Genomic DNA, 12,821 nt, shown 5'->3' with positions numbered 1-12,821 from the left:
AAAATATTATTTCTTAAATAATATCACGTTATCATATTTATTGTAATAAAACGACGCCAAAGTGTGTCTGGTGCCATGTGGAGTATGTAATTGTCACGTGAACTGTTACAATTTTTGTTACACGTATACACTATATGTTCATAAAGTGGTTCTATGATCAAACAATATAACGATTTCATAAATAATAAAGCACGGTTTGGCGGAAAAATCTCGATGGCATATCTCACTGAACCTGATTTCCTCGTTGTGATCATCCCCCAACTTGGGAATGTAAAACTCGTCTATTGCTTGTTTTATGTTGTAATGCCCACTTCATACAGACAATTTGTTACTACTCTATCATTGCATAATTTATCGAATCGGCGAGGCTTAAAATACCATGGCCTGAAATGCGTATATGAGTGTTTTGACCCTTTACCACTTAGATACGTATTTTCAAGCATGTGTAGTCCCTTAGAAAGAACTTTTAAATTAAAGGCCTTTCTTCAAGTTTGTAAGGCTTCCTTTCCAACACTTAGATACTGGTGAGTAGCAAACAACATAAAACCTGAACAAATTGCGAGTTACTCCACGGCTGTTCTGGTTTTATGCTGTTTGCACATAGTCATTTTCACTTTGCTTCTGAATGGGAGAGGGTTTAATATTATACTGCGTGGTTGATATATACGGGAATAATTCAGCAAATACAAAAGCTTTTTACAAGTAAAAAAAACTAACGTAATAAAAAGTATTTAAAAACATCTTATCCTAATGCTCACGCACGCGCATTGGCAATAATCAAATTGTAGTTCGGCCGAGTTAGATACATTGCTTCTTTCAAATCAGATAGTGTTGCAATCTACTATTGTTCTTATCACTTTCTCGCTTATATGGCTGGAATGTGAGCGGCATTAAAAAAGGTATTCAAGGTCATACAATGGCGAAAAATACGAATCTCGGAATGGACGTCGCCAAATTGTCTGTCACGTGATTGCATCCCACTTTTATTTATAATCTGAATCAGCCTGTTAACAGATTTATTTCTGAGAAAACTGGGCATAATGCTTGTGCGTAAAGTGTCGTCCCAGATCAGCCTGTGCAGTACATTTTCGTTAAAATGAAGTCTCTTCTTAGCAAAAATCCAATTAATGCGGAAAGTGTCGTCCCTGATTAGCCTGTGCGGACTGCACAGGCTAATCTGGGACGACACTTTGCGCACATGCATTATGTCCAGTTTTCTCAGACTCATTTAGTACAGTTACTCAGAACTATGAAATATCGATTGAATGGTTTCAATGTAAAATTGTATTGTTGGTATATATCAAATCGCTCCATTGGTGCAAAATGGTGCCACATACCGTTAAATTTAAAGTACACAAGGTACCTTTTTGCACCATGGGTCGAAATAAAACTATGAAGCGCACGCGGATGAAATTGAAAAAAGACTGATCCTTTAATGCTACTTTGACTTTTGAGCTGAAAATACTGCCTATGATTGGTCGGCTAAGTAAGGGCATACGATTGCTGATGATGGACGTTAGGTTATAAAAGTTAACATATTATCAGAACTGTTAAAATAACTATATTGACTGTGATCTGTGAAAAAGGGGTTAAATGCATTTGCGTAAAGTGTCGTCCCAATGTGGGACGACACTTTACGCACATGCATTAAACCCCTTTTTTTACAGAGCATGAACCCATTATAATCTGCTCTTGGTCTGCCATCCACGAGTGTTATTTGAAACCTTGGCGTTGACCCATGCCAAGTTTTGTTTTTAACTATGACTTGCAAGATTCAAAGGCTGACACTGGGACGGATGATTTAAGTCTATAAGTAAGGGAATTTTTAATATATATACCCATCACGTAGTTGTTAGATCATAGGGGAATATTAGAGGAGACTAAAAGTTGATACGCTCCGCTTATGGAAATTACAGATAATTTTCATAGTTCACAAGAGGTCTCTAAAAAGAGAGTTTTATCGTCCATTTTATCGCGATAAAATCTTCTGTCTACATTACCTGCACATTGAATAAGTAATGAATTTCAAAACGGAAGATTACAGATTAGTTCTGAAGTTTTGGAATCCTACCTTTGCGCAGAGACCCGGTGTGGTTTTATGTGATATGGATGAGAAGAAGAAAGAGAATGGTTATTATTTTAAAGTGTTTTCAGACATAATTTAGAATTTCAAAGTACCAACTTCTGTTATGGACTACTTGTTTTCTCCTGTTTTGTTTCCATAAATTTTCAGCGGAATTCCAAATGATAGAACGAGTACGCAGCGAAATTGTAGGTCAATTAGAACTTGAAGTAATTAGTAAATTTAACAAACTACCTAAGCTGTCGCTAAGCAAATAGACGACAATGCACTCTGATTATAAGAGCAAATACAACATTGAAAAAAGAAAAAATATTTAGTTTCAAACAAAGTCCGTGTGATGTGCATAATATTCATGAAAGAACACTGAGTAAAATTAAATGCAGTCGTTGCAAACTCATGGGCAATGGTCAGTGGATACAGAGTTCGTCCATATACCGTATTTTCGTTTTTCGTCTTAAATTTGACAACCTTAATACGAAAATAAACACATATTTAATTCGTTTACCGATTTTGAAAGAACCTCAACTTACAACTACTGAAAACCAAATAATTTTCTTTTTTGTTGTTCTCATAAAACAAACATAAATAAAACATAGCCGTTAATTATACAGGTATGTTGTTAAACGTCAGAATGAGAAATATGAAATAAGACTCTTAATATAATTGCTTATTTATTTTTAAGTTTCATTACTCATTTCCAAAAAAAGATAGTTATCATCTATACAAAAAGTAAATGCAGCTTTATAACAAAAAAAAAACAACAACATTATTTTAACGTTGGCGCGTATATTAATTCGGTATATTGAAATTCCTATAAGCTTCTTAAAAACAAACAACAGTTTGTTTATGACTTGAAACTTAAGTGTTTTCGTTCAAAAAATTATTTTATGTGTATTTAAAATATGTCATGCATTAACCCATTTATGCCTAGCGTCTAGAAAAAAAGGCATTGGCAAACAGCGCAGACCCAGATGAGACGCCGCTTGAGGCGTCTCATCTGTGTCCGCGCTGTTTGCTTACAGGAATTTCTGTAAGAAATATTATAAATATATATATATATATAAATACTATTCATCCCTAATTTTGGAATGCAATTGATCAAATTTAGAATAATGGGAGAGTCCACTGGGCATACATGGGTTAAAAGTCCCAGTGGTCTTAGTTGCGCTATGGCTTTAAACTCCTCATTGTAAACACTATTTTCATATGACAAAATGTTCTTCCTTTGATATTGTATCCGCATTTTTCCTTCCCACATGCTTCAATAGCATAATTTTGATTTCCGATTCTTCTTAAATTATTAAAAGCGATAGCTTCCCCTCATGACATCATCAAACGTTACTAAAACAAAACTTTTGTTGTTATTGAAGTATCTGGTTGACACATTCATTTCCTCGCATTTTCATTTTCGACCGCCAAATTTAAAATCGAAGTACTGACAGTACTGGTGTGACGATGCTTTTGAAGAGGATTGATATAAAAGCATCTATTTAAGTTTATCTACATCACCACCATTGTGTATGTGGGTACGAAAATTTTAGGTAAGAAAAAAATGGGTACGAAAATTTTGGGTACAAAAATTATGCAAAATAAAATGGGTACGATAAAAGATTTGGTAACGAAAACAAATTTGGGTAGGAAAAAAAAATTGGGTACGAAAAAAATTTGGGTACGAGCAAAAATTTGGGTACGAAGAAAATTTGGGTACGAAAAATGTAGGGTACGAAAAAAATTCGGGTTACGGGGAAATAGTACCCGTGGGGAACTTGATCCATTCAGCGAAACTGGGAGGCGGGTTACATTCACGATCAAATATAACAAGAAATATCTTTTAAAAGATATTCGACGTGTATTTTTTGTACCACTTATCTTTAAAAAAAACGTTCTGCTACAGTAAAACATTTGTGGGTTATAACATTACATTTCAGTATATAAATTCAAAACTTGACATGCTCTTTAATTACACCATGCTCTTTAATTTCAAATGCATATCATACCAAACTTAATATTTCGGTGGTTCCTTTCCTAAGTTAATGATGCTATGTGTACGGACGTGATTTCACATGCCCATGTGCGTGAACATATAAGTTTTTTCATTTGATTATTGTTTTTTTCTCTAATTCAATAAGCTTAGGTTCGTTAAGTACGGCAATAATTTCATGATGATTCCCGAAAGTAGGTATGAGCACATAGTCATAAGAGCACTTAATTACGTGAGTTCGCCGATGAGTAAAACATGGTAAGGTTAACTAAATCTTGCGATATTACCTAATATGTGTTTGAAACAGCAAACAATATCCAACGAAAGAATGAATTATCAAATATAGTATGTGCACCGATGTGGCTCTGTAATTTCTGTTTAAAAACTACGCGCAATTTGCGTACTTTGGGTTCGACGACAAACTATCGAATCAATCGAGGTTTAAAGTTTTAATAGATCGATAAAGGTATCTGAAATTGAAACAATTAATACATGCAATTAGGTATATAATCAAGATAATATATGTATGCATTCAAATGAAATACACATTAATAATGACTAGCTTTGCATGGCGGTGTGAATATTACTCGCAATAAGTTATTTTAATAAATAACTAATAAACACAACCGTAACCGTCAGATGTCTTAAATAACAATACAAACAATTGACAGATAAAATAAATAAAAGATTCAAATAAGTTACCTGCAGGAATATAAAATGTCCTACACAAATAATATAATGTTTCAATCAAAGATTGAATGGCTGTCTGAAGCAACCTTCAGCAAACAACTGAATAAAGGAGGGAAAGTGTATGATTTTAATTCGCAATTTATTTAATGATTCACGACAAATGTCAGATAAAATACAGAAAATGCATACTTTTTTCATTGATCTATAAACATATAATGGATTGAATATAACTGATTTAAAATTAACGTTTTCAAACTATTATAAAATCTTTACCCCAGAATATGCTGTCCTATTTATAGCTGAGCTTCCTTTACCTTTATCAATGATAATCAGCGAGGTATGCCGATTAGAAAAATCGAGATATCTCAATCGGACTGGCTCTGTCTTCTACTTAGGTCGCCATTGTGAAGAATTATTTCATGGTATGATAACATAGACGAGCTGATCCGCAGCATCGTCGATCAAAGTACTGACAGTAGTGGTGTGACGATGCTTTTGAAGGGGATTGATATAAAAGCATCTATTTAAGTTTATCTACATCACCACAATTGTGTATGTGGGCACGAAAATTTTGGGTAGGAAAAAATGGGTACGAAAATTTTGGGTACAACAATTATGCCTAAAAATTAAGTACGAAAAAAGATTTGGTCACGAAAAAAAATTGGGTACAAAAAAAATTGGGTACGAAAAAAAAATTGGTAACGAGCATAAATTTGGTACGAAAAAAAAATTGGGTACAAAAACAATTTGGTACGAAAAATGTAGGGTACGAAAAAAAAATTGGGGGTACGGGGAAGTAGTACCCGTGGGGAACTTGATCCTTTCAGCGAAACTGGGAGGCGGGTTACATTCTCAATCAAATATAACAAAAAATATCTTTAAAAATGTATTCGACGTGTATTTTCTGTACCACTTATCTTAAAAAAACTGTCTGTTACAGTAAAAAGTTTGTGGATTATAACATTACGTTTCAGCATATAAATTCAAAACTTGACATGCTCTTTAATTACACCATGCTCTTTAATTTCACATGTTTATCATACCAAACTTTATATTTCGTTGTGTCCTTTCCTAAGTTAATGATGCTTTGTGTACGGACGTGATTTCACAATCCCATGTGCATGAACATATACTTTTTCTCTTTTGATTATTGTTCTTTTTCTCTATTTCAATTAGCTTAGGCATGTTTGTTTGTTTAGTACGGCAATAATTTCATGATGATTCCCGATCGAAAATGGTAATGAGCACATAGTCGTAAGAGCACTTGAATACGTGAGTTCGCCCATGAACACATGGTTAGGTTAACTAAATCTCCGCGATATGACCTAACATGTGTTTAAAACAGTAAACAATATCCAACAAACGAATGAATTGTCAAACATAGTATATGCACTGATGTGGCTCTGTAATTTATGTTTGAAAAGTTTATCAAATATGCAAAATGAGATAGCACGCAGAAGAGCGAGTATCACAGATATGTTATGGCTATTATGATGTTTATAGACCATTGTCGCTACAACGTTTACAAATGGCAGGTTCGAAATAATTCGTTTTCTTTACACTCATGATCGCGTTGAAAGTTAATTATACACGTTTTAATTCGCAATTTATTTACTAAATCACGACAAATGTCAAATACAATACAAAAAAATGCATAGTTGTTACATTGATCTATAAACATATAATGGATTGAATATAACTGATTTAAAATTAACGTTTTCAAAATATTATTAAATCTTTTCTCAGCGAGGTATGCCGATTAGAAAAATCTCAATCGAACTAGCTCGGTCTTTTACATAGGTTGCCATTGTGAAGAATTTTTTCATGATATGATAACTTAGACGATGTTTCGCAGCATCGTCAAAAAGTACCAGCTTGCAATCTTCCTGTTCAATATTATGGGCACAAAATACGTTTCACGAAATGCGTTTTCTTTCATGTTATGCTCAATTATTCGTTTACTAATGAAACGCTATTTTCTACCGCTGCACTATTGCAGTTTATTGTTAGTGATGTTCCGAATAAGAAATGTATCTCGATAACAGACGCTCTGAATTATAAGTTCTGTTAATTTATAACTTAATTGAACATAAAATGTACAAGATTATTTTAATTTTGCACACACCAATACTAATCAGTGCTGCGATTCATTCGAAAGATCCCATGAGACCACATTTTAAAAGGCATTCTGACAAAGATTAAATACGGGCCGTACTCTGTGAAAAGAGGGTTTGATGCATGTGCGTAAAGTGTCGTCCCAGATTTGCCTGTGAAGTCCGTACAGGCTAATCAGGGACGACACTTTCCGCTTTTACGGTATTTTTGGTTTGCAGATAGTCTCTTCTTCTAAAAAAAAAACACAGTTGATGTGCCTCTAAACAAATAGTTTAAATAATCAAGCTCGCGAAAGGAATGCCTACACGATTGCAATGTGAATATATAAGCCGTGTTCTGAGAAAACTGGGCATAATGCATGTGCGTTAACGGTCGTCCCAGATTAGCCGCACAGGCTGATCAAGAACGACATTTTCAGCTTTAATAGAATTTTTTGCTTAAAGGAAGTTCCTTTTTACCTAAAATCTAGCTTAAGCGGAAATTGTCGTCCCTGATAAGCATGTGCGGACTGTACGCACATGCATTAAGCCCAGTTTTCTCAGTACACGACTCATATTATTATCGCAATATCAAATTAATTTATGAACAGGACTGATTATATAAAACATCAAATACTTCTTATGTTCTTACTTCATGGAAAATTCGTATATACGCGTAAGTCCTCAGCAAATTTTGACTGTACAAACAGTATATGCATGGGTATAAAGCGTTCAGTGTCGCGATGTTCAGGGACTGTTTCTTCTGAACTTGTATTCAAGCTTATTATAAATTAACGTTTAAATTGCCAGTTAAATAGTACGCTATTTGCTGTTTTCAGTAAATAAAGCCTTAGTTGTTTATTTTATAAGGATTCGCTATTTAAATGGTATGTTGGTCATGAAAACAGAAAAAAAGATTTATCAAAATTGCAAAAACGCGAACTTCACGAGGCAGTCAGCAAAACAGAACAAACTGGTTAAACAGTAACAAATTACATGCAAACACTTTAAACTTACATACGATTTTTAAAGCACATAATCGGAAAGACTGACACAAATTATTTGTTGCAAAATGAGAACTTTTGTGGTTTTTTAAAAACCTTCTTATCGCCGGTTTTAACCATTAATCATGTGAAAGCATTTCTTAAGTATGTTTTCGTTTCGTATGTATCATATCGGCCGTGATCTGGAAAAGGGGTTTGATGCATGTGCGTAAAGTGTCGTCCCAGATTAGCCTGTGCAGTCCTTACAGGCTAATAGGGACGACACTTTCCGCCTAAATTGGACTTTTCTTAGAATATACTTTCTTCAAACTATTATTGTAATAAAAGCTGAAAGTGTCTTCCCTGATAAGCCTGTGCGGACTGCACAGGTCAATCTGGGACGACACTTTACGCACATGCATTAAAACCTCTTTTCACAGAGCACGGCTCATATGTATGTGTCTGTGGCTTTAGTATAAATCCCTCTTTCCCACGGAAACATAGTCAATAAGATGCCAGTGTATTGAGCGAGGATGCATCCATGACGTTCAGTTACGGGTTGGTTGGCGGAAGATCGTGTTTGTGATTAGCGGTTCTTGCTTCGCGCATGTTTGGGGCAAAAGAAGACCATTCATGTTGCATTGGCCCACTCCATTGTGTCCAAGGACTCGGTAATTACGGTATGAAGGTCTGCGTAGACGTTTGTTTTCACTTCTTCTGGGTAAAGGCTTAGGAGCTTAGCATAGTACGATGCTTCCTTCCTTCCATAAATGGTAGCTTACTGGGAAGTCTACGATGTCAATTCCGTATCTGACGAGTTCGTTCCATATCAGAGCTATTCTAGTGTGGTATGTCTGTATCGTACCTGCGCACAGGTTTGCGCACGTAAAATACTTCTAATGTGAGAAGAACTGTTCTCGTTCTATTTGTTTTCTTTTTGTTCCGACTGCTGGTGTAGGGCCCCCTTCCAGCCGCGATAAGCAGTCTTGGGAAGGTTTGAGCGAGCAATTATTAGGACACCTTTTCTAGCCCTTTCCTCATACCTGTAAGCGAGCAGTGCATTCTTAAAGACGTCTGCTCAGTCGTCTATGGATCTGCCAGACTCCACTGCTGCTCCTTGTAACTTAAGGGGGAACCAATGACCTAGACCGCCTGCGTGCAGGATTACGCCTACGGCTTCCAGTGTGCCCGCATCTGCCGGTTCGTCGTTCGCCCGTCGCCACAGCACTTGTTGTTCTGATCGATGGGGCGAGGTTGATGATGGCAGAATGACTTGTGTGATGACTTAGATTTGAGTGAGGAAGATTTTCGCAGTTCGTCGACGAACAGGGTCGAGACGGCTTGAGACAGAGACGGATGTAGTGGACGTCCACGATTTGCTTTGTGTCTTGTCGTGCCCGTAGCGTGCCACAACGCCTTGCTGAGAATCACCTTCTTGCCCGTTGATCGTCTGGTGGTTCCTCCGCGCAGTCCGCCGATTCCAGTATTCACGGTAGAGATTCTTAATTCATCGAGGGTTTAAGAGTACCACCACGCTGGCATGAGTAGGTGCCGTCTTAATACGTTTCGAGTACTTGACACGTGATACCATTGGGCGTTTTTCTTTAAATAAATCCCGTTTTTTTAAATTTTATCCAGAATCCCAAAGTACAGTTTTTTCCATAGACTTATTAAATGTTATAGATCGCACGGGCATACATCACTCTGCAATAGAAACCTGCCATCTTAACTCGTTATATCAACATGCTCAATGATCACATTTCGTGTTTAAAAAGTCCTTAGGCCATTGATAAGCGTCAAATTATCCCAACAAGAGTTGTTCATGATTATGGATAATACGGTTTGTTTGCAATTTCAGATTCAACATAACAATTATCTAATGTGTGAATCCGCCCGTGAACTTGACCTACACGGTTGCCTGAGAAAATCAAGATTTGAGGATTCACGACTTATTCAATGCAGAAATAACTACCCTTTCTGGAAATGTTCATGTATTGTAATATTTTGACAGATGCTGGGTCAAATTTTAAGAAATAACACGATATACAATTCGCGTGACCTACGTTCATTTACATGGACATTAGATATGTACATTTTCAGAAAGGAAATTCATTTCTGCGTTGAATAAGACCGAGTTCATGGAAATCGATGCACTATAGATGAAGTTATGGATGTTCAAAGCGATGTGTGTTTTCGGGTTGACTGTATAAATAAATAAATATATTTATATATATATACACATATATATTTCATTGGCGTGTTTTTTCACCGTTTACCTTTTCACGGAGGATTTACCGATTAAAGCGATATTTCAAAGCCAATGTAGTAATGTCTACATTTACATTCACCCAACCTTGTTTCTTAGACAGACGCCGTTAACGTTGCCTTTGGTAAACCTGCCTACCAAACAGACACCAACCGTCCATATACGGCGGACCGTAACGTTGACGAAAATACGAAATCGCGTTTGATTGAAGACCAGTCATGCACCCACACAGCGTCTCACAACGTCTCATGATGGGTGAATCTCGAGCAGATATTCCTTATCCGAAGCGTCAAGATTTACAAGAGGAATGTATGACGTAAGTGTGAACCTTTAATTTGATGAAACTCATAATGAATGGGTTTGTCGTGCGTTGTCATTTCTCGTGTGGAAAATCGTTATGAAAATATATTGTAAAATGTAAAACCGTTCAATCGTTTATATAAAAAGATTGTCAAAATATAATGTTTCGTATCAGAATCTTTTTATGTGTTGTAAGTCAATATGTTTGGTCAAACAATGCCGTGTTTGGTAATGCATATTTACACAACTCTCTTCGGCGTATGGAATTCAGACATGTCTAGTAATAGACAACTAACAAGAACCCTAACCATATGAGTCGCGTTCTGAGAAAACCGGGCATAATACATGTGCGTTAAGTGTCGTCCCAGATTAGCCTGTGCAGTCCGCACAGCTAATCAGTGACGACACTTTCCGCTTTTATGTCATTTTTCGTTTAAATGAAGTCTTTTCTTAGCAAAAATACAATTAAGGCGTAAAGTGTCGTCCCTTATTAGCCTGTGCGGGCTGCACAGGTTAATCTGGAACGACACTTAACGCACATCTAAGAAAAATACATAAATTCATCTTCAATTACAGGCTACATGGACAAATCCTTGAAGTCGTAGACAGTGCTAAATAGTTAGGTGTTTCCATTTCAGATGATCTTTCTTGGAACAAAAACATATTACCAACATTACAACGAATGCTAATAAATCTCTTGGTTTCATCCGCAGGAATATACAGACTAAAAATGAAAACATCAGAGAAGTAGCCTATAAGACCTTAGTTAGACCCCAGTTAGAATATGCGTCCTCTGTCTGGAGTCCACATACCAAACAAAATAGTGACAAAATAGAAAAAGTACAACGTAGAGCAGTCCACTTGGTGAAAAACGACTTCTCATTCTACAGCAGTGTAACAGGTATGCAGACTGAACTTGGCTGGCAGACTTTGAAGGACCGACGTGACCTCTCCTGACTGACCCTTTTTTACAAAATTGTGTATGGCTTGGTAGCCATTTCGCCGCCATCATATCTTGAGAGGCCTATGAGGATGACTCGTCATATGCACCCGCTCTCATTCAGACAAGTCCATACATCAGCCAACTACTTTAAATATTCCTTCTTTCCTTACACCATAGTTCTTTGGAACGGCCTACCGGCCTCAGGTGTACAGCAGGCAGACCCAGAGGGGTACAAGCAGCCTACCGGCCTCAGTTGTACAGCAGGCAGACCTAGAGGGGTTCAAGCGTTGCCTTAGCCCCACTCTACTCCCCAGTCGTCCCTGAATGCACAAAACAGTGATTTTTAAACAACTTTTAACCTATAAATATGTTTCTTCTTGTTTAACACTATCACACTTTTATCTTCACCTCACTTTCATGCTTTGAAGTCTCCCTTTCAATGCTTTTAAACCTTTTATTCTTGCACTGACACGCGCACCTGCCAAAAGTACCCGCAAGGGGGTTCCGGCAGTATTGAAAGATAGATAGACATGCATTAAGCCCAGTTTTCTCAGAACGCGGTTCTTATATGCGTCGTGTAGGACATTCGTCACTTGTCTAAAATAAAAGAAAAGCGGATGGTTACAATAATTTCTGTCACGAGTAAGCATCTGCATATAGTGATTATTCCTATACTCAGGACTTGTCCATCATTGCGCGTGTCAATAAAATATCAAAATAATACTAAATAAAATGCATTGAATCAAACATTGTCCATATATGGACAATATACTCACGTTAAAGCATCAAAGGGCAGTGTATCGGGCATATCCATAGTTCGAATATTAGCTGTTTATTGGACGAGTTGATATCAAAGTAATTAACGCTCTCGAGTTTGTTTCCTGGGACTAGAACCAGTACTTGGTGTTTGTAGGGGTAATCTAAAGAACGCTCCCATAGTGTGGATCGAACCCGTGACCTTCCGATCGCTAGACGGACACCATATCCACTACACAACTGCGACCTCTAAGTCTAAGGCCGCTAAGTCTTTACGTATTTCAGGTGTTAGACTTAGAGACGTCGAGCTTAACGTCGGGTTATCGGAGGCCGGCTTTCAATCTCGTGAAGGGTTTCACCCTGGAGAGATCGGCGTTTCATACACGTTTGAGCTAGCTACACCGGTGTACGGACAGTGGGTACGGATTACGCGTAGCACTCCTAACGATGTACTCACTCTGTGCGAGGTTGAGGTGGAAGGTGCTCCGTACTCTGCAGCCAATGGTAGCAGGGCTCGAAATTAACACTTGCACACTCGCAAAATGCGAGTGAAAAATACCGATTGCGAGTTAAGTTTTAAGCCACTAGAATTTTTTTGCGAGTGAAGAAATAGTGAAAAAAGAGAGTTATATTGCTAAATGCGCTCGACGTTGTGAACGTTTAACCGCAGGTCAATTAATAGAACGTCCGAATACCTATATGCGGAAGCTCGCACTTTGTATGTAG

The sequence above is a fragment of the Dreissena polymorpha genome, chromosome 1 (assembly GCF_020536995.1).
Source record: "Dreissena polymorpha isolate Duluth1 chromosome 1, UMN_Dpol_1.0, whole genome shotgun sequence".
NCBI classification, from domain to species: Eukaryota; Metazoa; Mollusca; class Bivalvia; order Myida; family Dreissenidae; genus Dreissena; species Dreissena polymorpha.
This window is presented reverse-complemented; position numbering follows the sequence as displayed.